The 27305-nt window shown below is 42.1% G+C and overlaps 1 long non-coding RNA gene across 3 annotated transcripts in view; it reads right to left on the bottom strand.

Annotated features, from left to right (window-relative positions):
• The window catches only part of LOC137097173 (uncharacterized), a 69281-nt gene that overhangs the window by 11568 nt on the left and 30408 nt on the right, over positions 1–27305 (bottom strand). For all 3 annotated transcript variants that reach the window (XR_010910018.1, XR_010910020.1, XR_010910019.1), the window contains exon 2: positions 620–770. This is a non-coding gene — a long non-coding RNA (uncharacterized lncRNA). The remainder of the gene's footprint in view (positions 1–619; positions 771–27305) is intronic.

Genomic DNA, 27305 nt, shown 5'->3' with positions numbered 1-27305 from the left:
TAGAAATCAGCCAGAGTTAAGCCAGAGTGATGTGGCTGACAAAGGCATAGGCAAGGATTGTGTGTGTGGATGTGAGGATGTAAAATGTCTGCTCCCTAGTGTTCCAGCTGCTATTTTGAGATGATAACCTTTGTTGAAATGCTTTCCCAGGCACAACAGCTGTTCTACATTTGAATACATGAATACTCCTGGGAGGAACAGAGAGTATAGTTTGTCTATAAGCTATTACAAAGCTTGTAAGTCATTATAGAGTGTCTATACTAGGGGTCCTCAAACTTTTTAAACAGAGGGCCAGGTCACCGTCCTTTAAACCAGGAGTCCTCAAACTAAGGCCCGGGGGCTGGATACGGCCCTCCAAGGACACTTACCCAGCCCTCGCTAAGTCTGAAATTACTTGAAAACAAACAACAACAACAATTATCTTATCTCATCACTCAAAAGCAGGTCCACACTTCCCATTGTTTTTGGCCCTCCAACAGTTTGAGGGACTGTGACCTGGCCCTCTGTTTAAAAAGTTTGAGGACCCCTGCTTTAAACTGTTGGAGGACCGGATTATAATTTGAAAAAAGCATGAACAAATTCCTGTGCACACTGCACATATCTCATATCTTATACATACCATGAAGAGAATCGGCATTCCTAGAGAGGCCATAAATCGTAGTGTTGAGAGCAATGGACGGAGCGTAGTGCGTTGTACATCATACATCACTCTGGAATGCAGGAGGTGTGAGCTAGTACTGATAACAGCGTGTTCTGTGTTCGCGATGTAGCTGCCAGATGGAGAGGAAGCAGAGTTTATGATGTGCTACAGTGTATAGCTGTAAATAAAGTAGATTACAGTCTAAAGGTGGCTGTGATGATTGTGTTCCTTGCCTTGCTGTGCGGAGATACAACTGACAATATTACTAATAATATTACAATATAATGTTATAGTACAATATAGTAATATTTAATACTGATACTGTACTATGCTAATAATATAATATATTGTATGTATATATATCTTGTAAGCCGCTCGGAGTCCCTTTTGGGGGGTGAAGGGCGGCATACAAATATTGTACGTAAATAAATAAAATTCTGGGCTTTGAATAACGTAGTCTAGTCCTATGCATTTTAACACCAGATGCCCAACAAACCAGAGAAGAGTTAACTTTCTGGCTGGTGGCATCCAGGAGCCAGATTCTCCAAAATTGGCCATTTTGTCTGTGGAGTCTGGGGGCTGTAACTCCAAAATTTAACTTTTCTTTGACCTCTCCCCTTATCGGCTCATTGGTGACACAAAGTGTGGGAACAGACTAGGAGCGTTTTGGAGTACAACTCCCCAAATTCTACTAGCAGCATAATCCAAAAATATTCTTTTCTTTCCAAGTTCTATATTCAGCCTGATGACCTCAAGTACCTCGCTGTATGAGATGTGGTGAGGAAGGTGTCAAAGATGTTGGTGAATTGAAGAGAGTACCCTGCTTTTTCTTACGTACATAAAAAGTTGGAAGGCAGAAAAAAAGGGATGCCCTTTGCAATCTGTCACTTGAAATAATGGTTTTTGTCATTACAGGATCAGACCATCCCTTCAGTTATCCTTAGAGGAATTTTAATACAAAGCCATATATTAATTCTTAACATTTTTTAAAAAAATCTAACCCTTGGTATTGTTTGACTAAGCTTGTAGATTTCCTTCCAGTATTTATGGAGCTTAGCTTTCAGAGGCAAGGTGAGAAGTGTTCTTCACACACTGCCTGGCATATCGCACAACTATCTTTTCTGTTGACACCCAAGGGAATGTTAAAATCTCTTAGGCAAGGTTATGGTTGTATTGCAGAACAGGGTGGTTAAGCGAAATCCAGCATTTGTCAAAATTAAACCATGAAAGAAGCTAATTCTACCATCCCAACACTTGCTTAGTCTCTGAACAACAGTGTTGTGGGGCTTCTCATCCCCACTTAGTATTTTTGTGTGCTTCATATTGTTTTGCATTCCTGGGAAACTGACTGAGGGCCCTTCCATACTACCCTTTACCCCAGTATTTGATCCCAAATTTCTGCTATAAACTGGAATATATGAGTCCCCACTGCCAGATAACCTGAGTTAAACAGATAATCTGGGGTCAGATCCTGAGATATAGGGACAGAGTGGAAGAGCCCTGATAATACTTTAGAGCAGTGTTTCTCAACCTTCCTAATGCCGTGACCTCTTAATACAGTTCCTCATGTTGTGGTGACCCCCAGCCATACAATTATTTTTGTTGCTACTTCATAAGTGTAATGTTGCTACTGTTATGAAAAATAATGTAAATATCTGACATGCAGGATGTATTTTCATTCATTGGACCAAATGTGGCACAAATACCCAATGCATCTAAATTTGAATACTGGTGGGGTTGATTTTGTCATTTGGGAACTGGAATTGCTGAGATTGATAGTTCACCTACAATCAAAGAGCATTCTGAACTCCACCAACGATGGAATTGAATCAAATTTGACACACGAAACTCCCATGACCAACACAAAATACTGAAAGGGTTTGGTGGGTATTGACCTTGAGTTTGGGAGTTGTACTTCACCTACATCCAGAGAGCACTGTGGACTCAAACAATGATGAATTTGGACCAAACTTGGCACAGATACTCAATGTGCCCAAATATGAACACTGGTGGAGTTTGGGGAAAATAGACCTTGACAGTTGTAGTTGCTGGGATTTATAGTTCACCTACAATCAAAGAACATTCTGAACCCCACCAACCATAGAATTGGGCCAAACTTCCCATACAGAGCCTCGATGACCAACAGAAAATACTATGTTTTCTGATGGTCGTTGGCGACCCCTCTGACACCCCTTCACGACCCCTCTGGGGGTCCCAACCTCCAGGTTGAGAAACACTGCTTTAGAATATGTCACCAGCATCAAGATCCCCCCCCCCTTCCAGAGCAATGTGCATATGTATGTTTACATATGCACATGTGTAAACAAACTTTTTAGGCCAAGGACCGGTTTACAGTCCCTCAGACTGTTGAGGGGCCAGACTATAGTTTGAAAAAAAACCATGAAAGAACAATACCATATTTGAAATGAAGAACCATTTTAACTAACATAAGCTTATTTGTTTATTTGTTTATTTATTTACTATTTACTATATTTGTATACCGCTTTTCTCAGCCTATCGGTGACTCAAGGCAGTTTGCAACAAGTCAGTACACATAATATCAAAAACAAATTAAGCATTAAAAACAATATAAAACCACAGCAAAAACAATTTTCTACCCCGCCTTTCTCAAACCCAAAGGTGGCTCAAGGCAGCTTTACAACGTAGGCAGCTATTCGATGCCATTAAAACAATGTAAAAATTACAATAAGCATTTAAAACAGAATTATAAAATACATATATTAAAACCTTTAAATATATATATAACTGCTACCTTCACTATTAGCCTCGTCATCCAAAAACATCGTCTAAGCTGTTCCAGTACTCAATTTCACATAGTTCCATATTTACCTATTGCACTAGTTTCCCAAAGGCTTGTTCAAAGAGCCATATTTTCACTTTTCTGTAGAAGGTCAGGAGGGAGAGAGTTCCAGAGCCGAGGGGCCACCGCTCAAATCCAACCTTTAAAACTCTGGCATAGACACTGAGAACTGGGAAGCCCTGGCCTTTGAGCGCTCCAACTGGAGTTCAGCTATGACCAGCAGTACTTTAGAATTTGAAGAGGCACTAATGGAGGGCGAAAGAGGGAAACGTGCCAAGAGGAAGGTGCGTCAAGCCAACCCTGACTGGGACTGCCTTCCACCTGGAAACCGATGCCCTCACTGCAGGAGAACTTGCAGGTGAAGAATAGGGCTCCACAGTCACCTACGTACCCACCACCAGTACACCGATCTTGGAAAACAATCCTACTCTGACAACGCAGGATTGCCTAAGTAAGCAAGGTAGTTTGTGACACCAATGTCAATGGGAGAAGATTTCAGTTTTGAATTTTAAAGACACTATTGAAATGTTGAACCCTATCTCTCAAAAAGGTTTGGTACCTTGGATAGTTCTTTAGAAGTTCAAATTAAAACTCAGTAGAATCCCATCTCAGCGGCTCTGCTATCCTGAATGCACTGCAGACGCACAGCAAACACAGTATGTTGATCACATAGTAGGTTATGTTTGTGTTGGTGTGGCGATTGTGCTTGCTTGATTGAAAAAAAACTCACTAGCAATATTTGTTGGCTGTTGTCTTGGAAACTAAAACAGGAAGGGCTACAGCACTGCAGTGTTTTACTCTAGCCACTCCTTCTATCTTAAGCTTCCTGAGGTCTGAGTTGATATATAACTAAATCTGCTGGCAAATAATATGGGTGAAGTGTATTTTGGCACAAAATGTATACTCATGTCCCGGCACCTGAGTGGTGAATTAATTAAGGCATGCTTATGGTACAAGCCCTTTCCTCCTTGCCAAACACTCGTTTGCATGCCTCATGGGCTCCAATTGCTTTTATCTCTCTAAAACACATTTAGCCTTAATCCACCTTATTTCAGTTAAAAGCCCCAGGAAGCATTTATTTGGTTGTTGAGGAGATAAATGAAACTGAGCTAGTTCAACGTCATGTCTTCAGGTAGATGCCTTGGTCTGTTTGAAAATGTACTGAGCCTACCAAGTTGTTTATTCAGGATTTCAGCTCATCCTATGAGCAATGACAACCAGACCAACAAATTTAAATTCCTTCTGTGTCCTCAAGAAAAAGCGAACTTTCGGTGAGATATAAATATAAATAAAACTTTATTTATATACCGCTCTATCTCCCTGAGGGGGACTCAGGGCGGTTTCCAAGTAACATCACCAAAACGTACAGAGTAAACAGCATGACAAAATTAACAAAACAACATAAGCATAAAATTATCACAATAACACACATATATATTAAAAAATAATCCTGCCTTTTCAGAGCAATTAAAAGGCCGGGCCGAGGCTAGTGCAAACTCAAAAAATGAGGGGACCAGGAATTAAGTACAATGCTATAACAGGCTAACAACAATAGCAGATACGGGTCTGTGGCTGCTCATTTCCAGGGCCTATTAGAGGGATGACCAGGGTAATAGATAGGAAGTATAAGGCCATATTCAACAGTGTTTGGAGCTGAGCTAGAACTAGTCATTCTCAAAGTTGTTGAAACCACCAGGTCTTCTCAAAGTTGTTGAAACCACCAGGTCTTCAAGCTCTTATGAAAGGAGAGGAGAGATGGGACCTGTCTTATTTTCTTTGGAAGAGTGTTCCAGAGGTGAGGGGCCACCACTGAAAAGGCTCTCTCTCTCATCCCCACCAACCGTACTTGTGACGGTGGTGGGAGCAAAAGGAGGGCCTCCCTGGAAGATCTTAGAGTTCATAGAGCACTGGTTCATAGAGGGAGATGCAATCACGGAGATAGGAGGGGCCCGAACCATTTAGGGCTTTATAGGTCATGACCTGCACCTTGAATTTGGCTCGGCAACTTATCGGCAGCCAATGAAGCTGTTTTAATAGGGGCGTTGTATGCTCCCTATAGTTTGTTCCAGTAAGGAACCTGGCTGCTGCCCGTTGTACTAGTTGAAACTTTCGGGCTGTCTTCAAGGGCAGCTCCATATAGAGAGCATTGCAATAGTCTAGTTTGGATATAACCAAGGCATGGACCACCCTTGCCAAGTCAGACTTCATGAGTTATAGTCACAACTGGCGCACAAGTTTGAGTTGTGCAAAGGCCCTCCTGGCCACCGCCAGCACCTGAGCATCAAGCGCAGTGTTGAGTCCAGGAGGACCCCCAAGCTACGGACCTGTGCCCTCAGGGGGAGTGTAACCCCGTCGAGCACAGGTTGCCACCCAATACCCTGGTCGGCCCCGCGACTGAGCAGAAGGACATCTGTCTTCTCTGGATTAAGCTTCAACCTGTTAGCTTTCATCCAGTCCATCACAGCTGTCAGACACTGGTTCAAGGTCTTGGAGGCTTCCTTGGAATTTGGTGGAAATTAGTAGTAGAGTTGGGTGTCATCTGCGTACCTCACCCAGTGGTTTCATGTAGATATTGAAAAGCATGGGGACAGAATGGAACCTTGCAGGACCCCGCAGGTCAAAGGCCATGGGTCCAAGCAGGTGTCCCCCAGCTTCACCAACAAATGACACAATATAGATAACTCTAGGTGCCAGCTGTTTATAAATCCCAATATACTACAGCCAGAATCCTAAATGGGAGTTGTGTCTTTGTAAATGGGCCTACAGGCACTTGGTGTCTGTTTATGCAACTTTGCAATTCACTACTAGGGTTTCTGAGCACTTCTGCTACATAGTTAAGAGCAGGCAAAATATGCTGAGTGAAAAATCATATAGGCTTCTGGCATACATCAATGGTCGGTTGTCCTAATGTGAAAGGATGAGCTGATCTTCCCATTATGCCAGGGACTAATCTCACCTGAATGGATGGATATCACATTGTACTGGAGCAGCATACAGAGAACATACAACCTCTCTGCTACGCCAGCTCCACTGGCTCCCAGTCAACTTCCGAGCACAATTCAAAGTGCTGGTTTTAACCTTTAAACCCCTTTATGGTCCCGGCCCAGATTACCTGTCTGAATGTATCTCCCGTTACAAACCATCGCGAAGTTTTAGATCAGATGGAGAGGCCCTGCTCTCGATCCCACCACCATCGCAAGAGACAGGGCCTTCTCTGTGGTGTCTCCTCAGTTGTGGAACTCCCTTCCCAGTAACATCAGACCGACCCCCTCCCTCTTGTCTTTTAGAAAGAAACTAAAGACCTGGTTGTGGGATCGAGCATTTGAACAGTAGCAGCAGAAATTGGGATAAGACTCAATGTGATATGTATGACAATGGACTGTCCCAGACAATGATTTTTAAATTGGTGTGATTTTAATCAAATATTTTTAATGTCATGTATTTTAATAAATAAATATATAAAAACTTTATTTATATCCCGCCACCATCTCCCCAAGGGGACTTGGTGCGGCTTACATGAGGCCAAGCCCAACAATACAACAATGCAATAAACAATGTACAATGACAATAAAATATAAAAAATTAAAAATTAAATACAGAAACAATATAATAGACATAAACAATGTAAAATCACAATAATTTAAACACCGAGACTAAAATACAGTGGGCAGGGCTGATATCAAGGATTAAAAATTTTAAAAAGTTTAAAAACACTGGGTGAGAAGGCAATGTATTGTATCTGTTTTGAATGTGTCTATGACTGTGGTTAGCACTCGAATGAGTGCTTATTGTAAAGCCGCCCTGACCCCCCCCCCCCAAGGGGTGAGGAGGACAGGGTACACATGTATGAAATAAATAAATAAAGACTTGTCACAGATAGGTTTGTAAACTTTAAACTGAGGGTGTGCACTGTGGCAATACACAGTACTACACAGCCCGTGGACGTATTGAATTGACAATACGTCCACAGCCAAGCATGAATCAAAACTAGCCAAGCATGAAACAAAACTGCTGCTGCATTAGAAACTAAAGCCTGTCTACATAGCAGATTCTCCACTAGCCAAACCACAATTTCCTCATTGACTATATGAAAAGACTGTTGTATTACAGCCAGCAGTAGACCTCATGAACACAGAGGGTGAGTGCAAGCAGGGAAGTCTGCCTCTTCTACAACGCATGTCACCCAAACATCTATACCATCTATTCCAGCATTGGCGCAGTGGGTTAAACCCCTGTGCCAGCAGGACTGAAGACTGACAGGTCGCAGGTTCGAATCCGGGGAGAGGCGGATGAGCTCCCTCTGTCAGCTCCAGCTCCCCAAGCAGGGACATGAGAGAAGCCTCCCAGAAGAATGATAAAAACATCAAAACATCCTGGTGTCCCCTGGGCAACGTCCTTGCAGACAGCCAATTCTCTCACACCAGAAGCAACTTTCAGTTTCTCAAGTCGCTCCTGATATGACAAAAAAAATTCCAGCATTTCTCAACCTGAGAGTCAGGACCCCTGGGGGTGTCAGAGGGGTCAAGAGGGGATGTCAGAGGGGTCACCAAAGACCATCTGAAAGCACAGTATTTTCTGTTGGTCATGGGAGTTATGTGTGTAAGGTTTGGTTCAATTCCATCCTTGGTGGAGTTCAGAATGCACTTGGATTGTAGGTGAACTATAAATCCCAGCAATTACAACTCCCAAATGTAAAGGTCTATTTTTCCCAAACTGCACCGGTGTTCACATTTGGGCAAATTGAATATCCCTGCCAAGTTTGGTCTAGATCCCTCATTGGTTGAGTTCACAGTGCTCTCTGGATGTAGGTTTGGTTGGTGTTTGGTTCCATTGGTGGAGTTCAGAATGCTCATTGATTGTAGGTGAACTATAAATCCCAGCAACTACAACTCCCAGATGTCAAAGTCTATTTTCCCCTAAACTCCACAGTCCTCTCTGAATATAGGTGAACTACAACTCCAAATCTTAAGGCCCACCAAACACTTCCAGTATTTTCTGTTGGTCATGGGTGTTCTGTGTGACAAGATTGGTTCAATTCCATCATTGGCGGAGTTTGGAATGCTCTTTGATTATGTTGTTGTTGTTCATTTGTTCAGTCGTCTCCGACTCTTCGTGACCTCATGGACCAGCCCACGCCAGAGCTCCCTGTTGGCCATCACCACCCCCAGCTCCTTCAAGGTCAATCCAGTCACTTCAAGGATGCCATCCATCCATCTTGCCCTTGGTCGGCCCCTCTTCCTTTTGCCTTCCACTTTCCCCAGCATGATTGTCTTCTCTAGGCTTTGCTGTCTCCTCATGATGTGGCCAAAGTACTTCAACTTTGTCTCTAGTATCCTTCCCTCCAATGAGCAGTCGGGCTTTATTTCCTGGAGGATGGACTGGTTGGATCTTCTCGCAGTCCAAGGCACTCTCAGAACTTTCCTCCAACACCACAGCTCAAAAGCATCGATCTTCCTTCGCTCAGCCTTCCCTAAGGTCCAGCTCTCACATCCGTAGGTGACTACAGGGAATACCATGGCTTTGACTAGGCGGGTCTTTGTTGCCAGTCTGATGTCTCTACTCTTTACTATTTTATCGAGACTGGACATTGCTCTCCTCCCAAGAAGTAAGCGTCTTCTCATTTCCTGGCCACAGTCTGCATCTGCAGTAATCTTTGCACCTAGAAATACAAAGTCTGTCACGACCTCCACATTTTCTCCCTCTATTTTCCAGTTGTCAGTCATTCTTTTTGCCATAATCTTGGTTTTTTTGATGTTTAGCTGCAACCCAGCTTTTGCGCTTTCTTCTTTCACCTTGATTAGAAGGTTCATCAGCTCCTCCTCGCTTTCGGCCATCAGAGTGGTGTCATCTGCATATCTGAGGTTGTTAATGTTTCTTCCAGCAATTTTCACCCCAGCCTTGCATTCATCAAGCCCTGCACATCACATCTTTGATTATAGGTAACTATAAATCCCATCAACTACAACTCCCAAATGACAAAATCAACACCCCACCAGTATTCATATTTGAGCATATCAGGTATTTGTGCCAAATTTGGTCCAATGAATGAAAATACATCCTGTGTATCAGATATTTACATTACGATTCAGTAGCAAAATTACAATTATGAAGTAGCAATGAAAATAATGTTATGTTTGGAGGGGTCACCATAACATGAGGAACTGTGTTAAGGGGTCCCAGCATTAGGAAAGTTGAGAACCACTGATCTGTTCAGATCTGGTTCCCCAGATGTTAATGTTTCTCTCCACCGAGTTGGTTATGGAGATAGAGCTGGAAGTTAGCAATCCCACACTAGATGAATGCACAGAACTTCCTTGGCCTACAAAAGCCTGGTGTTACATATTTTAAATTATGTAGTAAAAGAAGCATTTGGGTATCACAACACTGAATAGTTATCTCTCCCCCTTCCCATGCCTACATGAGAGAATTAGTTCTTTGGCATTAAAAAAAAAACAGACAAACATATCTCAAGATGGTGAGCACCATGATTGATGACCTAAGCATGGATGGCATTCTATTTTTCATGACAGTTAATTTGCAGAGGGTCTTTCATTGCTCAGTTTCCAGCATCCCATGAGGTCTCGCTGTCTACTGTCTTCTTCCAAAGGCCTATTTTATCTCAAGGCTGACATACAGATGGATGCCTGGAATGCAGCAGGCCTCACAACAATGAGGTGTCAAGCTGGTGAAGAACTCCCTCCCGGTGATTTACTGTAATGTCTAGGCAACCGTAAACCAAGATGTTCTTTTTAGTTTATCATAGAAAGTGTCCTACCCCAGTGTAATGCATGGAGAAGATGACATAATTACAGTAGGCGGAAGGCATAATGATTTATTTGCATTCAGGGAAAGTTGCAGCCCTGAGCACACTTACTTGGAAATCAGTCACACTAATCACAACAGGAGGTATTTTGAAATAAATGTGCGTTAAGATAGGACTCTACAAAATCCATTGTGAGAGTCTTCTGCATAACAGATATTTCCTATAAATAGCAGGAAATAGGTGGGAAGAGTCATACTTGCAGTTTCTACATTTAGGTTGCCTAAAATGCCCTAGTACATATGTGCACCCACACATAGAATACGAAGCTCAGTATTATGCAGCTATTTAAAATGACTTCAGTGGATACAGTACACAGCATTATGAACCTAAAGTTATGCTATTGTTAACTGCCTTGGGTCCCTATGGGGAGAAAGGTGGGATAGTAATAAAGTGAGGATCACATCAGTAAATTAGGGCTTCCAGTGACTTTAAGGTGACATTGACCAAGCTGTTTTGCCTCTGCGCTTTTGGTTTAAGTCTCTTCAATAGGGCTGGTTGTTGTTGTTTATTCATTCAATCACTTCTGACTCGTCGTGACCTCATGGACAAGCCACAGAGCTGGTTATCTTATTACAAATGAGCTAAATTTCGAGCTGGACACAGTGGGACCTCTACTTAATAGCGTCCCAACTAAAGAGCATTTTATTTATTTATTTATTTACAGTATTTATATTCTGCCCTTCTCACCCTGCAGGGGACTCAGGGCAGATTACAATGTACATATACATGGCAAACATTCAATGCCATAGATACGCAACACATATAAACAGACACTCAGAGGCTATTTAACATTCCAGCTTCTGGCCACCAGGGGAGCTGTTGCTTCCTCATTCTTTGCATACTTCCTGGAGATTTTTATGGCCTCGTAAATCAGTTAAATTAGCTCTTAAATTAAATGTTAAGAGCTGTCGCTTGTCCTGGGTTTCACTTTGGCGTAAGAACAGCGTTTTGAGTTAAGAGCTCCATGCCTCGTGTCTGCTTTGGGGAATTGTTGTCTGCTTTGCTCTTGTCCTCTGAGAAACTTTGGATTAATTGATTTTGTGTTGTTTTTAATTCCTTTTATGTTTGGCTTCATAAGGAGAGAGGGGGAGAGAGAGCAAGAAAGGGAGGGAGGCTAGAATGAGTCCAGTATAAAGAAAATGTACGTAACAAAAAATAGCGCCAGAGTACAGGGCTTCATGTCTTTAAGGGAGCTGCCTCTGTGCCTCGTACTCATCTGCTTTGGAAGATTGCTGTCTGCTTTGCTCTTGGGTTAATTGATTTTGTGTGGTATGTTTGGCTTCATGAGGAGAGAGGGGAAGAGAGAACAAGAGAGAGAGGAAGGCTAGAATGAGTCCAATATGAAGAAAATGTACGTAACAAAAAAAGATAGTGCCAGAGTATAGGGCTTTAGGGCTTCAAGGGAACATCCTCTGTGCCTCGTGCTCTTGTCTGCTTTGGAAGATTGCTGTCTGCTTTACTCTTATCTGCTTTGAGGAACTTTGGATTAATTGATTTTGTGTGGTTTTTATTCCTGGTATGTTTGGCTTCATGAAGAAAGAGGGGGAGAGGCTGGAATGAGTCCCATATGAAGAAAATGTATGTAACAAAAAATGGGGGGGGGGGTGTTGGTGGCCAGAACAGATTAATAGCATTTCAGTGAGAAAATTCACCTTGAGATCAGTGTGTTTTGAGTTAAGAGATCAGTCACAAAATGAATTAAACTCTTAAATCAAGGTATCACAGTATGTATTAAACAATCCCATCTGAACAGATGAAGCTGTTCTGTAATGTTTGCCCAAAAGCCCTGCTGATCATCTGCTATCTGTTCCAAATGACAGTCTCTTTCAGTGAACAGGTCAATCCTGAGATATTCCATTTGTTATTTTCAAGGGATTTTCCTCATGCCTTCTACATCTCAGCTATAAGTCCTAAAGCTTTTGCTCTTAGGTGTTTGTACTATGAAGTGAATCTTTTATGTACAGAATTCATAATCTTTTAATATAGATGCACAGCCAGTGTGGTGTAGTGATTTGAAAATTGGACCACAACTCCAGAGTAGTACACTCCCTGTATGACGCTCCCGTGAGTAGTCTAGCTGCCGCCCGCTGGACTAGTTGAAGTTTCTGAACAGTCTTCAAAGGCAACCCCAAGTAGAACAAGTTGCAGTAATCTATTCGGGATGTAACAAGAGCGTGGACCACTGTGGCCAGATCAGACTTCCCAAGGTAACACTGTTCATCTTTCCATTAGGGTGTTTAAGAATGTGGCACGCTATGCTAAGCCAATTGAAAGCACAGTCCTTTGTATACCTTAAATGAGCTATAAACCTTTTGCACTCCTGAAAATCCAAGTTTTAGAGCTAGCAATTGAGAGAGAAGAATGTGAAAGTGATTGGCTCGGTACCATATGCCTTTCTTTTGCTTTGGCTGGAAAGTGCACAAAATCCAGTACCCGGGTGATCTCTTGCCTGCAGCAAGGACAGGACTTGGCATTTGTTCACAGTTTTTGGCAAGAAACTAAGGTCTTTGACAACAACAAAAAAAGCCTTCTAAGGGAGTAAACAAATTGAAATAATGAACAGCCACAGACCACACATGACGTTAATGGCAACATCCTGTGTGTGGAAATGACCAATGCTTTTTGGAGGAATTCTGCAAGAATACTATCCTTGGGGACAAGTATTCTCATCTGCAGTTCAGTGGTGAAGCACATGTTTTTTCCATGCAAAAGGTCCTAGGCACGGTTCCTGTATCTTTTTCCAGATGCAACTGGCCAAGTCTTGTCTTAAACCCTGGACAGCTGCCACCAGTTCCTGTGGAAGCTAATATTTCAACTCAATATTTCTATTTTCTTTTTACAAACTGGGCTTCTCTAAAGAACTTTAAGTATTTGGGGTTCCAGCACTATCCCATTACATTACGAGGCACTTTAAGTCAGGATCTGAAGCAGCCAACAGAGCTTACAAACGGAAACCAAACTGAGGCTAGGCCATAAAAAGGAATGACATAGTCTTTCCTAAAATGTCATAAAATGTCAGCAAGTCTCACATGGGTTGGGATATTTTTTGTGACATTTTATGAGAGCTGGTGAAGGACTGTGAGATTTGGTGATCTTAGCTCTCTCAAAAAAATTCTGGATGACTCATAAAATCCTGTGCAAAGGCTATCCACACATGACGTGGACAAACATGGCTACCACCCAGCTAAGAGATTGTCACTGAGTTTGTCCAACTTGGAGTTTAAGATCTTCTAGGGACAGGCATGTAGCCGGGGGGGGGGGGGGCTTGAGGGGCTTCAGCCCCGCCCCCCGAAATTCTCAGAGTGGTCTGAGAGAAGGCCTTACTGGTACATTATTTAAACCAGGGGTCCTCAAACTAAGGCCTGGGGCTCGGATACGGCCCTCCAAGGTCATTTACCCGGCCCTCGCTCAGGGTCAACCTAAGTCTTGAAAGCACACAACAACAACAACAACAACAACAACAACAACAACAACAACAATCCTATCTTATCAGCCAAAAGCAGGCCCACATTTCCCATTGAAATACTAATATTTGTTAAAATTGTTCTTCATTTTAATTATTGTATTGTTTTTCAGTGTCTTTTGCACTACAAATAAGATATGTGCAGTTTGTATAGGAATTCATTCATGGTTTTTTGAAATTATAATCCGGCCCTCTAACAGTTTGAGGGACTGTGACCTGGCCCTCTGTTTAAAAGGTTTGAGGACCCCTGATTTAAACTGTTATGTTTATTCATATCATGATCTGATCACCATGCTCAATATATCCCATTTGCATGAGGGTATTGGGATAACGATACAAAAGGTTTGCTAGGGTAGATGTTCAGCCGCCCCCCCAAATCAAACTCACCCCCCCAATCAAAATCCTGGCTACGGGCCTGTGGGGAGGCCCTGCTCTTGGGCCCACCTCTGTTGCAAACACGCTTGTTGGGGATGAGGGATAGGGCCTTCTCAGTGGGGGCCCCTTACCTGTGGAATTCACTCCCCGGTGAAATTAGATTAGTGACATCCCTACTTTTCTTTAGAAAGAAGTTAAAAACATGGATGTAGGACCAGGCCTTCAGGTAATCTTGATGACAATGACAGTGACAATGATGACAATTGCTATGGAAATGGACTATGGACATGTTTGATGGAGTCTCTAAGTACAGAATTTGGCTCAGATTGAAAGGGTCTTTGAGTGAAATTTGCAAATGTTAAGCAAGGGGCTTTGAATGAAATTAACAGCAAAAGAGAAGTATACCCTTTCTCTGTAGAAAAAGAGCAACACGGAAGAAAATGTTTTTAAGAAACAAGATGTGACATGTAGAGGTCATACAAAGTTGAGCCTACATAGGAAGTTGAGTTGTGGTTAAGCCAAAGGTTGTGGTTAAGCGCAGAGTCTGCAGGTACAAGAAGGTACTTTCCATCAAAAAGTCAAGGGAGGGGGGCTGGAAAGAGAGTACTTTCCATGACCTATTACTTGAGTATAAAGATCAGCAGAAACAGAGGAGGGGGTGGCAGTCTTTGAAAGCACAAACAGAAGTGCTTCTGTCCATCTCATGTTGATCAGCTTGATTAAATGGTGTCTTACATGAACCAATTGGACTCTGTGGATTTCTTCGAAAAGGGACCCCGCACCCTAAACCTGTGATCCCTTACAAGATAAGACCACCAGGCTGTTATTGAAACAGAAACAGATTTTAATGAACTAATGTGATTTAATGTTTTAAATGAATGTAATTCTTGGATTTTATTATGTATTTTATTATGTGTACATAGGAGGTATTGAATTGTTGAGTGAGAAGGGCGGGGTACAAATATCTGAAATAAATAAATAATAAATTTGTAGCTATTTGCTTTCTCCTTGTGTGGTGGCTGTATGAAGAAAAATAATGAGAAGTGAGGGGTTACCTGTCTGAGAAGGAAAGTAGAATCTTTGGTAGAAGAGAAAACGACAGATGGCATAAAGGACAGGAGGCTGAAGGGACCTAATCTTGTGTCAATATTTGAATAGGCCAGGAGCTATTTGTGGAAGGTCAAAAATGTTGGGGCCAAGTACAAAGTTAATGATTATTAACCCAGGGAGAAGCGAACATCTGAAGATATGGTATAACAGCGCCACCTCCTGTCTGGTTGATGTAAATAGCAGGCAATTAAATACACCTTTTAAATGGAGCAATTGAAAAAACTAATATATTATGAATGTATTGTGAATGTATTATGGGGGAAATTAAGGAGAATTAATAAGGAAAATGCTTGTTTTGGATAAATTGAAGAGATATATATGAAGACGTATGTATGAAGAGAAATATATGAAATGATGATTCATTCTAAAGATTATGTAAGTCCTCTGGGAATGTAGTCAGCTGATGGAAGGGAAAATAGTGGATCTTGCCAACAAATGTTCTTGGCTGCGATTCCTCGAGGACAAACGGATGTTGATTAGATTGTGTAAATGTCAGGATTTTTCTGCGCATGTGTAACCCTGAGAATCATGCTATAAATGCTGGAGCAAATCTGACTTCCAGTGTGTGTCAGATATTGTATTCTGGACACCCAATCAGGCCTGATTGAATAAAAAGCCTGGAATCTGTTGCTGTCTCCCTTCTCTTCCTTCCTGATTGCATTCATCTGATCCTGGGTAACAAACCTGCTGCTACAAATGGGGGCTCTCCGGGATCTGAATCAACAGTGAAGGAACAGAAACGAAGTCTTTTGAGGACTTGATTGCCACCACTCAGCGGGCCAGGTAAGACGACGATCAGAAGGGGCGAAACGGGTACCCATTGAAAGAAACGACCCGGCTGATCCTCGCCTTCCCTGCCCTTTAGACTGGGGTATATTGAGACTGGGGTATATTGATTCCACGGCACAGGTAAAGGAAAAGGCTAGCCTTAAAGGAACAGGAAAAGGAGGTACATGGGAAGTACCTGGGGAATATTTCACTGTGTGATTACTGCAGAAATCAAGTGAAAACCCCTCGAGTGACGTTTTCGCACAGAAATCGCACTCACAGGTTAAAGGAACACACTTTCAAGGGAAAGTGATAAGGTTGTTTTGTGTGTGTATTTTGGTTTATGAAATATTGTGTTGTTGCTTCTTTGCTTCTGTATTTTCCATTCTTTATGCTTTCTGTGCTTAATACTTTGTTTTAAAAAAAAAAAAAAAAGGAGAAAAATATAGAAAATGGGTGGTATACCAAGTAAAAAGTCTTTAACTGCTCTTGAATGCATGGTGGAGAATTTCTCAAAATTTAGGGAATTAACTCAAACACCAGGATGTAATAGCCCCCAGAAATTGAGATCTCTTTGTGAACTAGACTGGGTGCAATTTAATACCGGGTGGCCAGGTGAAGGAAGTTATGATTTAAAAGATATCAGAACAGTTGTGAGAATAACAGCAGAGGTTCATCCGGATCAATTTCCATATGCAGAGGCATGGGAAAATGCTATCATTACACAGCCCGCATGGTTAAAGAAATGTCAAAACAAAGAATGTGCTGTTTTTGTAGCTTTAACTAATTTGAAAAAGCCTCAGGCAGATAAAAAGAAAAGAAGATTTGGAATTTTTCCTTGTCCTGAGGAAGAAGTGAGTAACCCTCCTCCTTATGTTCCTATGTACCCACAGTTAAAAGCCATTGACAATGAAAGGGCAACTTTGGTTCCTCAGGCAACTTCTTTAACCACACCAGCAGCTTCTGATACCTCTCCTGGGGAATCTAAAAAGTCACCTTTAATAGATCTAGCATCTGCAAGCAGATGGCTTCAGAATATAACAGAAGAATTTTTGCGAGATAGTCCCATAGCTGGAAGAACTAGAAGCCATAGTAATCCAAACCCAAAGATTGCTTTTCAATTGCCTTTAAGATCAATGGTCCAATATGTACAAGAGATAGATAACAAAGGAGAATTAACCCTAACTCCAAAAACCACTTACCAGCATGTGCCTTTTACCACTTCAGATTTGTTAAATTGGAAGTCTAATAATCCTCCTTACACTGAAAACCCTCAGCCACTTATAAATTTGTGTGAAACAATAATGGCTAGCCACCAGCCAGATTGGGCAGATTGCCAACAGCTATTACAGGCTCTCTTCACATCTGAAGAGCGAAGAAGAATCCTTAATCAAGGAACCCAACTAGCACAGACATATGCTGCTGAAAAGACAAGTTATAATCCCGTTGAATGGGCTGCAGGGGCATTTCCTTTGACAAATCCAAACTGGGATCCTAATATAAGCCGAGAGATGGAATATATAGTCAGATACAGGGAATTTTTAATGGAAGCTTTGAAGAAGGGACCCCAAAAGGTGATCAACCTCAAGAAGATACAGGAAGTAATGCAAGGAAAAGATGAAAGTCCAGGTGCTTATTTAGAGAGATTATTGGAAGCTTACCGAAAGTATAGTCCCTATGATCCTGAATCAAAAGATGGATCTGCATTATTAAATACTTCATTTGTTACTCAATCAGCCCCAGACATCCGTAGAAAGTTGCAGAAGCAAGATGGGTTTGCAGGGATGAATCTGTCCCAGTTAATTGAAATAGCTACCAAAGTATTCATCCATAGGGACGAAGCAGAAAAAAGAGAGAGAAAGAAAATAAGAGAGGAGGATCATAAGATTTTTTTGAACCTTCTAGATGAAAGAGATAAATTGAAAGAATCTGAAAGTGGAAACAGAAGGAAAAGAGGAATGTGGCAGAAGGAAAGAAGAGGAGGACGAGGGATGCCCCTGGGAAGACACCAGTGTGCCATTTGTCGTCAAGAAGGTCATTGGAAGAACGAGTGCCCATCTGCTCAAGGAACGGTAGGAATACAAAGGGGAATGCCATCCCAGAGAGGACATTGGAGAGGAAGAGGCCGGGGAGGAGGCCACCAAGGGGGATATGCTAACCTGGTTCCTGGGGCTAGATATGGAGAAAAAAGAGAAGAAGAATTTGTTGGGATGGTTGGATTAGGAGAAGACTGGACGGAATAGGACAGACCGGCCCCCTTATGCCTAGGCCCGGGGGAGCCACTGGTCAAAATGAATGTTGAGGGCCAGGAAATGACTTTTCTAGTAGATACGGGAGCTGACCACTCTGTGGTAACCAAGCCAGTGGCCCCTGAAAATGGACTAGAACTTAATGTGGTTGGAGCCACCGGTCAAAGACAAAGTTATCCTATGTTACAAAGCAGAAAATGTGATTTAGCAAACCAACAAGTGATGCATGAATTCTTATATATACCTGAATGCCCAATCTCTTTATTAGGAAGAGATTTGCTTTGCAAAATGAGAGCAATATTAGCATTTGAAGACAATGGGACAATGGAAATGACTGTTAGAAAGGGACTTTATACTTTGATTTGTCCTATGTCAGAGGAATGGAGAATATTTACTGTTTGTGAGGAAAGTACTGAAGAATGGAAGAGATATGGAGTTCCAGGTGTATGGGCAGAAGACAATCCACCTGGCTTGGCCCGGTGTGTTCCACCTGTACAGATAGAAGTAAAACCAGGGATGGGACCTGTGGCTATTCGACAATATCCCATACCTCGAAAAGCTGTAGAAGGGATCAATTTGCATCTGAGCAAGTTACTTGAATATGGGATCCTAAGAGAATGTAGGTCTCCTTGGAACACCCCTCTTTTACCATTACAAAAGCCAGGAACACAAGACTTTCGTCCGGTGCAGGATTTAAGAGCTATGAATCAAGTTACAGGTTTGCAGTACATTAAATCCTGCTTCACTCCTGCCTATTGAAGGAGAATTACTTCAACATAATTGTTTGGAAACTATGGATGAGATATATTCCAGTAGGCCTGACCTAAAAGATCAACCTTGGCCTAAGGCGGATGCTACTCTTTTTACAGATGGAAGCAGTTTTGTTGAAAATGGACAAAGGTATGCTGGATATGCTGTAGTAACTGCAACCACTGTGTGGGAAGCAGAACCACTTCCTCTAAACACCTCAGCTCAAAAGGCAGAACTGATAGCCCTAATTAGAGCTCTTGAATTGTCAGAAGGAAAAACAGTCAACATTTATACAGATTCAAAATATGCATTTACTACTCTGCATGCACATGGAGCTTTATATAAAGAAAAGGGTCTATTAAATTCTGCTGGGAAAGAAATACGACATAGTGAGACCATTCTGAGATTGTTAGATGCTGTCTGGATTCCTGCTAAAGTAGCAGTGATGCATTGTAAAGGACATCAATATGGCGAGGATCCTGTGACCTTTGGAAACCGATATGCTGACACTACCGCAAAGGCCGCGGCCCGGAAGGGACGAGGACAAGAGCCGGTCATGGCCCCTTTGCAGGTAAGAGACTGGTTAAGGAAAGATGACTTGTTATATACTCCAGAGGAAGAACAATGGGCCCAGCGTGAGAAAGCTGTAAGGAAAAATGGATGGTTGGTGTTGCCTGACCAGAGGCTGTTTGTACCCAGACAGATAGCTTGGGAAATGATTAAGGAGGCACACCAGGAAACCCATATGGGAAAAACAGCTTTGGCCTCACTAATGGGACGACAACTTTACATAAATGGGCTCACTGCCCTAACAGGAATAGCCTCAGCCAGGTGTCATATTTGTGCTGAAAATAACCCCAGAACAGGACCACTGCCACCTCCAGGGGTTCAATATCAAGGAAATACACCTTTTGAATCTTTAGTAGTAGATTTCACTGAAATGCCAAAGTGTGGGCCTCATAAGTATTTGCTTGTGTTTGTATGTACTCATTCTGGATGGCCTGAAGCATATCCAACTAGAACTGAAAAGGCGGCTGAAGTGTCAAGGGCACTTCTTAGAGACATCATCCCAAGATATGGGATTCCTTTGCACATTGGTTCAGATAATGGACCAGCTTTTGTATCAGAAGTCTTACAGTCCTTGGTCCAACTATTGGGGACGAAATGGAAGTTGCATTGTGCATATCGACCTCAGAGCTCAGGAAAAGTAGAAAGGATGAATCAAACTCTAAAAGGAAAATTATCAAAAATGTGTCAAGAGACTCGCTTGCCATGGACTAGGTTACTGCCTATAGCCTTGCTCCATATTAGATGTACTCCTACTAAGTTTTTGGGCCTGTCCCCGTTTGAACTTATGTATGGAAGACCTCCCCTTGGATTGAGGCATCTTCAAGGAGATATTAATCAATTGGGACAGCAAGCATTAAAAAGGGATGTTCAAGCATTAGGGCTGGCCATAGCCCAACTTCAACAATACACTGAAGAACTAAGACCACCTTGGCCAGCTACTCCTTTACACTCCTTCCGCCCGGGGGACTCAGTGCTGATTAAGGATTGGAGACTAGAACCGTTAAGACCAAAATGGAAAGGGCCTTTTACTGTCTTGCTTTCAACTCCCACAGCTGTCAAAGTGGAAGGAATCAAAGCCTGGATCCATTACACCAGAATAAAAAAGGCACCATCTGAGTGGACTGCGACTCCTGAACAGAAAGATCTCCTGAGACTTCATACCGTCAAACCAACAGCGCCATGAGACCCAGAAAGAGGACTACGGCTCTGGTTTTGACCACATACCTGGAAGCTGGTCAAATAAATCAGACAGAAGATTGAGGAGCACTGTGGAAGTGCCGACGTGTATGGGACATTCTTCAATAATTGTGATAAATGATTCTGTTTGATTGTGTTAAAATTATTGTTATTCTTTTCTTGCTTTAAAATAAGGATCTGACATCCTGAGTTTGCGATGCTACTGTGGAACATTCGCTCGCAAAAAGGGGGGAATGTGGTGGCTGTATGAAGAAAAATAATGAGAAGTGAGGGGTTACCTGTCTGAGAAGGAAAGTAGAATCTTTGGTAGAAGAGAAAACGACAGATGGCATAAAGGACAGGAGGCTGAAGGGACCTAATCTTGTGTCAATATTTGAATAGGCCAGGAGCTATTTGTGGAAGGTCAAAAATGTTGGGGCCAAGTACAAAGTTAATGATTATTAACCCAGGGAGAAGCGAACATCTGAAGATATGGTATAACAGCGCCACCTCCTGTCTGGTTGATGTAAATAGCAGGCAATTAAATACACCTTTTAAATGGAGCAATTGAAAAAACTAATATATTATGAATGTATTGTGAATGTATTATGGGGGAAATTAAGGAGAATTAATAAGGAAAATGCTTGTTTTGGATAAATTGAAGAGATATATATGAAGACGTATGTATGAAGAGAAATATATGAAATGATGATTCATTCTAAAGATTATGTAAGTCCTCTGGGAATGTAGTCAGCTGATGGAAGGGAAAATAGTGGATCTTGCCAACAAATGTTCTTGGCTGCGATTCCTCGAGGACAAACGGATGTTGATTAGATTGTGTAAATGTCAGGATTTTTCTGCGCATGTGTAACCCTGAGAATCATGCTATAAATGCTGGAGCAAATCTGACTTCCAGTGTGTGTCAGATATTGTATTCTGGACACCCAATCAGGCCTGATTGAATAAAAAGCCTGGAATCTGTTGCTGTCTCCCTTCTCTTCCTTCCTGATTGCATTCATCTGATCCTGGGTAACAAACCTGCTGCTACAAATGGGGGCTCTCCGGGATCTGAATCAACAGTGAAGGAACAGAAACGAAGTCTTTTGAGGACTTGATTGCCACCACTCAGCGGGCCAGGTAAGACGACGATCAGAAGGGGCGAAACGGGTACCCATTGAAAGAAACGACCCGGCTGATCCTCGCCTTCCCTGCCCTTTAGACTGGGGTATATTGAGACTGGGGTATATTGATTCCACGGCACAGGTAAAGGAAAAGGCTAGCCTTAAAGGAACAGGAAAAGGAGGTACATGGAAAGTACCTGGGGAATATTTCACTGTGTGATTACTGCAGAAATCAAGTGAAAACCCCTCGAGTGACGTTTTCGCACAGAAATCGCACTCACAGGTTAAAGGAACACACTTTCAAGGGAAAGTGATAAGGTTGTTTTGTGTGTGTATTTTGGTTTATGAAATATTGTGTTGTTGCTTCTTTGCTTCTGTATTTTCCATTCTTTATGCTTTCTGTGCTTAATACTTTGTTTTAAAAAAAAAAAAAAAAGGAGAAAAATATAGAAAATGGGTGGTATACCAAGTAAAAAGTCTTTAACTGCTCTTGAATGCATGGTGGAGAATTTCTCAAAATTTAGGGAATTAACTCAAACACCAGGATGTAATAGCCCCCAGAAATTGAGATCTCTTTGTGAACTAGACTGGGTGCAATTTAATACCGGGTGGCCAGGTGAAGGAAGTTATGATTTAAAAGATATCAGAACAGTTGTGAGAATAACAGCAGAGGTTCATCCGGATCAATTTCCATATGCAGAGGCATGGGAAAATGCTATCATTACACAGCCCGCATGGTTAAAGAAATGTCAAAACAAAGAATGTGCTGTTTTTGTAGCTTTAACTAATTTGAAAAAGCCTCAGGCAGATAAAAAGAAAAGAAGATTTGGAATTTTTCCTTGTCCTGAGGAAGAAGTGAGTAACCCTCCTCCTTATGTTCCTATGTACCCACAGTTAAAAGCCATTGACAATGAAAGGGCAACTTTGGTTCCTCAGGCAACTTCTTTAACCACACCAGCAGCTTCTGATACCTCTCCTGGGGAATCTAAAAAGTCACCTTTAATAGATCTAGCATCTGCAAGCAGATGGCTTCAGAATATAACAGAAGAATTTTTGCGAGATAGTCCCATAGCTGGAAGAACTAGAAGCCATAGTAATCCAAACCCAAAGATTGCTTTTCAATTGCCTTTAAGATCAATGGTCCAATATGTACAAGAGATAGATAACAAAGGAGAATTAACCCTAACTCCAAAAACCACTTACCAGCATGTGCCTTTTACCACTTCAGATTTGTTAAATTGGAAGTCTAATAATCCTCCTTACACTGAAAACCCTCAGCCACTTATAAATTTGTGTGAAACAATAATGGCTAGCCACCAGCCAGATTGGGCAGATTGCCAACAGCTATTACAGGCTCTCTTCACATCTGAAGAGCGAAGAAGAATCCTTAATCAAGGAACCCAACTAGCACAGACATATGCTGCTGAAAAGACAAGTTATAATCCCGTTGAATGGGCTGCAGGGGCATTTCCTTTGACAAATCCAAACTGGGATCCTAATATAAGCCGAGAGATGGAATATATAGTCAGATACAGGGAATTTTTAATGGAAGCTTTGAAGAAGGGACCCCAAAAGGTGATCAACCTCAAGAAGATACAGGAAGTAATGCAAGGAAAAGATGAAAGTCCAGGTGCTTATTTAGAGAGATTATTGGAAGCTTACCGAAAGTATAGTCCCTATGATCCTGAATCAAAAGATGGATCTGCATTATTAAATACTTCATTTGTTACTCAATCAGCCCCAGACATCCGTAGAAAGTTGCAGAAGCAAGATGGGTTTGCAGGGATGAATCTGTCCCAGTTAATTGAAATAGCTACCAAAGTATTCATCCATAGGGACGAAGCAGAAAAAAGAGAGAGAAAGAAAATAAGAGAGGAGGATCATAAGATTTTTTTGAACCTTCTAGATGAAAGAGATAAATTGAAAGAATCTGAAAGTGGAAACAGAAGGAAAAGAGGAATGTGGCAGAAGGAAAGAAGAGGAGGACGAGGGATGCCCCTGGGAAGACACCAGTGTGCCATTTGTCGTCAAGAAGGTCATTGGAAGAACGAGTGCCCATCTGCTCAAGGAACGGTAGGAATACAAAGGGGAATGCCATCCCAGAGAGGACATTGGAGAGGAAGAGGCCGGGGAGGAGGCCACCAAGGGGGATATGCTAACCTGGTTCCTGGGGCTAGATATGGAGAAAAAAGAGAAGAAGAATTTGTTGGGATGGTTGGATTAGGAGAAGACTGGACGGAATAGGACAGACCGGCCCCCTTATGCCTAGGCCCGGGGGAGCCACTGGTCAAAATGAATGTTGAGGGCCAGGAAATGACTTTTCTAGTAGATACGGGAGCTGACCACTCTGTGGTAACCAAGCCAGTGGCCCCTGAAAATGGACTAGAACTTAATGTGGTTGGAGCCACCGGTCAAAGACAAAGTTATCCTATGTTACAAAGCAGAAAATGTGATTTAGCAAACCAACAAGTGATGCATGAATTCTTATATATACCTGAATGCCCAATCTCTTTATTAGGAAGAGATTTGCTTTGCAAAATGAGAGCAATATTAGCATTTGAAGACAATGGGACAATGGAAATGACTGTTAGAAAGGGACTTTATACTTTGATTTGTCCTATGTCAGAGGAATGGAGAATATTTACTGTTTGTGAGGAAAGTACTGAAGAATGGAAGAGATATGGAGTTCCAGGTGTATGGGCAGAAGACAATCCACCTGGCTTGGCCCGGTGTGTTCCACCTGTACAGATAGAAGTAAAACCAGGGATGGGACCTGTGGCTATTCGACAATATCCCATACCTCGAAAAGCTGTAGAAGGGATCAATTTGCATCTGAGCAAGTTACTTGAATATGGGATCCTAAGAGAATGTAGGTCTCCTTGGAACACCCCTCTTTTACCATTACAAAAGCCAGGAACACAAGACTTTCGTCCGGTGCAGGATTTAAGAGCTATGAATCAAGTTACAGGTTTGCAGTACATTAAATCCTGCTTCACTCCTGCCTATTGAAGGAGAATTACTTCAACATAATTGTTTGGAAACTATGGATGAGATATATTCCAGTAGGCCTGACCTAAAAGATCAACCTTGGCCTAAGGCGGATGCTACTCTTTTTACAGATGGAAGCAGTTTTGTTGAAAATGGACAAAGGTATGCTGGATATGCTGTAGTAACTGCAACCACTGTGTGGGAAGCAGAACCACTTCCTCTAAACACCTCAGCTCAAAAGGCAGAACTGATAGCCCTAATTAGAGCTCTTGAATTGTCAGAAGGAAAAACAGTCAACATTTATACAGATTCAAAATATGCATTTACTACTCTGCATGCACATGGAGCTTTATATAAAGAAAAGGGTCTATTAAATTCTGCTGGGAAAGAAATACGACATAGTGAGACCATTCTGAGATTGTTAGATGCTGTCTGGATTCCTGCTAAAGTAGCAGTGATGCATTGTAAAGGACATCAATATGGCGAGGATCCTGTGACCTTTGGAAACCGATATGCTGACACTACCGCAAAGGCCGCGGCCCGGAAGGGACGAGGACAAGAGCCGGTCATGGCCCCTTTGCAGGTAAGAGACTGGTTAAGGAAAGATGACTTGTTATATACTCCAGAGGAAGAACAATGGGCCCAGCGTGAGAAAGCTGTAAGGAAAAATGGATGGTTGGTGTTGCCTGACCAGAGGCTGTTTGTACCCAGACAGATAGCTTGGGAAATGATTAAGGAGGCACACCAGGAAACCCATATGGGAAAAACAGCTTTGGCCTCACTAATGGGACGACAACTTTACATAAATGGGCTCACTGCCCTAACAGGAATAGCCTCAGCCAGGTGTCATATTTGTGCTGAAAATAACCCCAGAACAGGACCACTGCCACCTCCAGGGGTTCAATATCAAGGAAATACACCTTTTGAATCTTTAGTAGTAGATTTCACTGAAATGCCAAAGTGTGGGCCTCATAAGTATTTGCTTGTGTTTGTATGTACTCATTCTGGATGGCCTGAAGCATATCCAACTAGAACTGAAAAGGCGGCTGAAGTGTCAAGGGCACTTCTTAGAGACATCATCCCAAGATATGGGATTCCTTTGCACATTGGTTCAGATAATGGACCAGCTTTTGTATCAGAAGTCTTACAGTCCTTGGTCCAACTATTGGGGACGAAATGGAAGTTGCATTGTGCATATCGACCTCAGAGCTCAGGAAAAGTAGAAAGGATGAATCAAACTCTAAAAGGAAAATTATCAAAAATGTGTCAAGAGACTCGCTTGCCATGGACTAGGTTACTGCCTATAGCCTTGCTCCATATTAGATGTACTCCTACTAAGTTTTTGGGCCTGTCCCCGTTTGAACTTATGTATGGAAGACCTCCCCTTGGATTGAGGCATCTTCAAGGAGATATTAATCAATTGGGACAGCAAGCATTAAAAAGGGATGTTCAAGCATTAGGGCTGGCCATAGCCCAACTTCAACAATACACTGAAGAACTAAGACCACCTTGGCCAGCTACTCCTTTACACTCCTTCCGCCCGGGGGACTCAGTGCTGATTAAGGATTGGAGACTAGAACCGTTAAGACCAAAATGGAAAGGGCCTTTTACTGTCTTGCTTTCAACTCCCACAGCTGTCAAAGTGGAAGGAATCAAAGCCTGGATCCATTACACCAGAATAAAAAAGGCACCATCTGAGTGGACTGCGACTCCTGAACAGAAAGATCTCCTGAGACTTCATACCGTCAAACCAACAGCGCCATGAGACCCAGAAAGAGGACTACGGCTCTGGTTTTGACCACATACCTGGAAGCTGGTCAAATAAATCAGACAGAAGATTGAGGAGCACTGTGGAAGTGCCGACGTGTATGGGACATTCTTCAATAATTGTGATAAATGATTCTGTTTGATTGTGTTAAAATTATTGTTATTCTTTTCTTGCTTTAAAATAAGGATCTGACATCCTGAGTTTGCGATGCTACTGTGGAACATTCGCTCGCAAAAAGGGGGGAATGTGGTGGCTGTATGAAGAAAAATAATGAGAAGTGAGGGGTTACCTGTCTGAGAAGGAAAGTAGAATCTTTGGTAGAAGAGAAAACGACAGATGGCATAAAGGACAGGAGGCTGAAGGGACCTAATCTTGTGTCAATATTTGAATAGGCCAGGAGCTATTTGTGGAAGGTCAAAAATGTTGGGGCCAAGTACAAAGTTAATGATTATTAACCCAGGGAGAAGCGAACATCTGAAGATATGGTATAACAGCGCCACCTCCTGTCTGGTTGATGTAAATAGCAGGCAATTAAATACACCTTTTAAATGGAGCAATTGAAAAAACTAATATATTATGAATGTATTGTGAATGTATTATGGGGGAAATTAAGGAGAATTAATAAGGAAAATGCTTGTTTTGGATAAATTGAAGAGATATATATGAAGACGTATGTATGAAGA

The sequence above is a fragment of the Anolis sagrei genome, chromosome 5 (assembly GCF_037176765.1).
Source record: "Anolis sagrei isolate rAnoSag1 chromosome 5, rAnoSag1.mat, whole genome shotgun sequence".
NCBI lineage: Eukaryota > Metazoa > Chordata > Lepidosauria > Squamata > Dactyloidae > Anolis > Anolis sagrei.
Note: the sequence above shows the minus strand (reverse complement) of the source record. Positions and strands in the feature narration are given on the sequence as shown.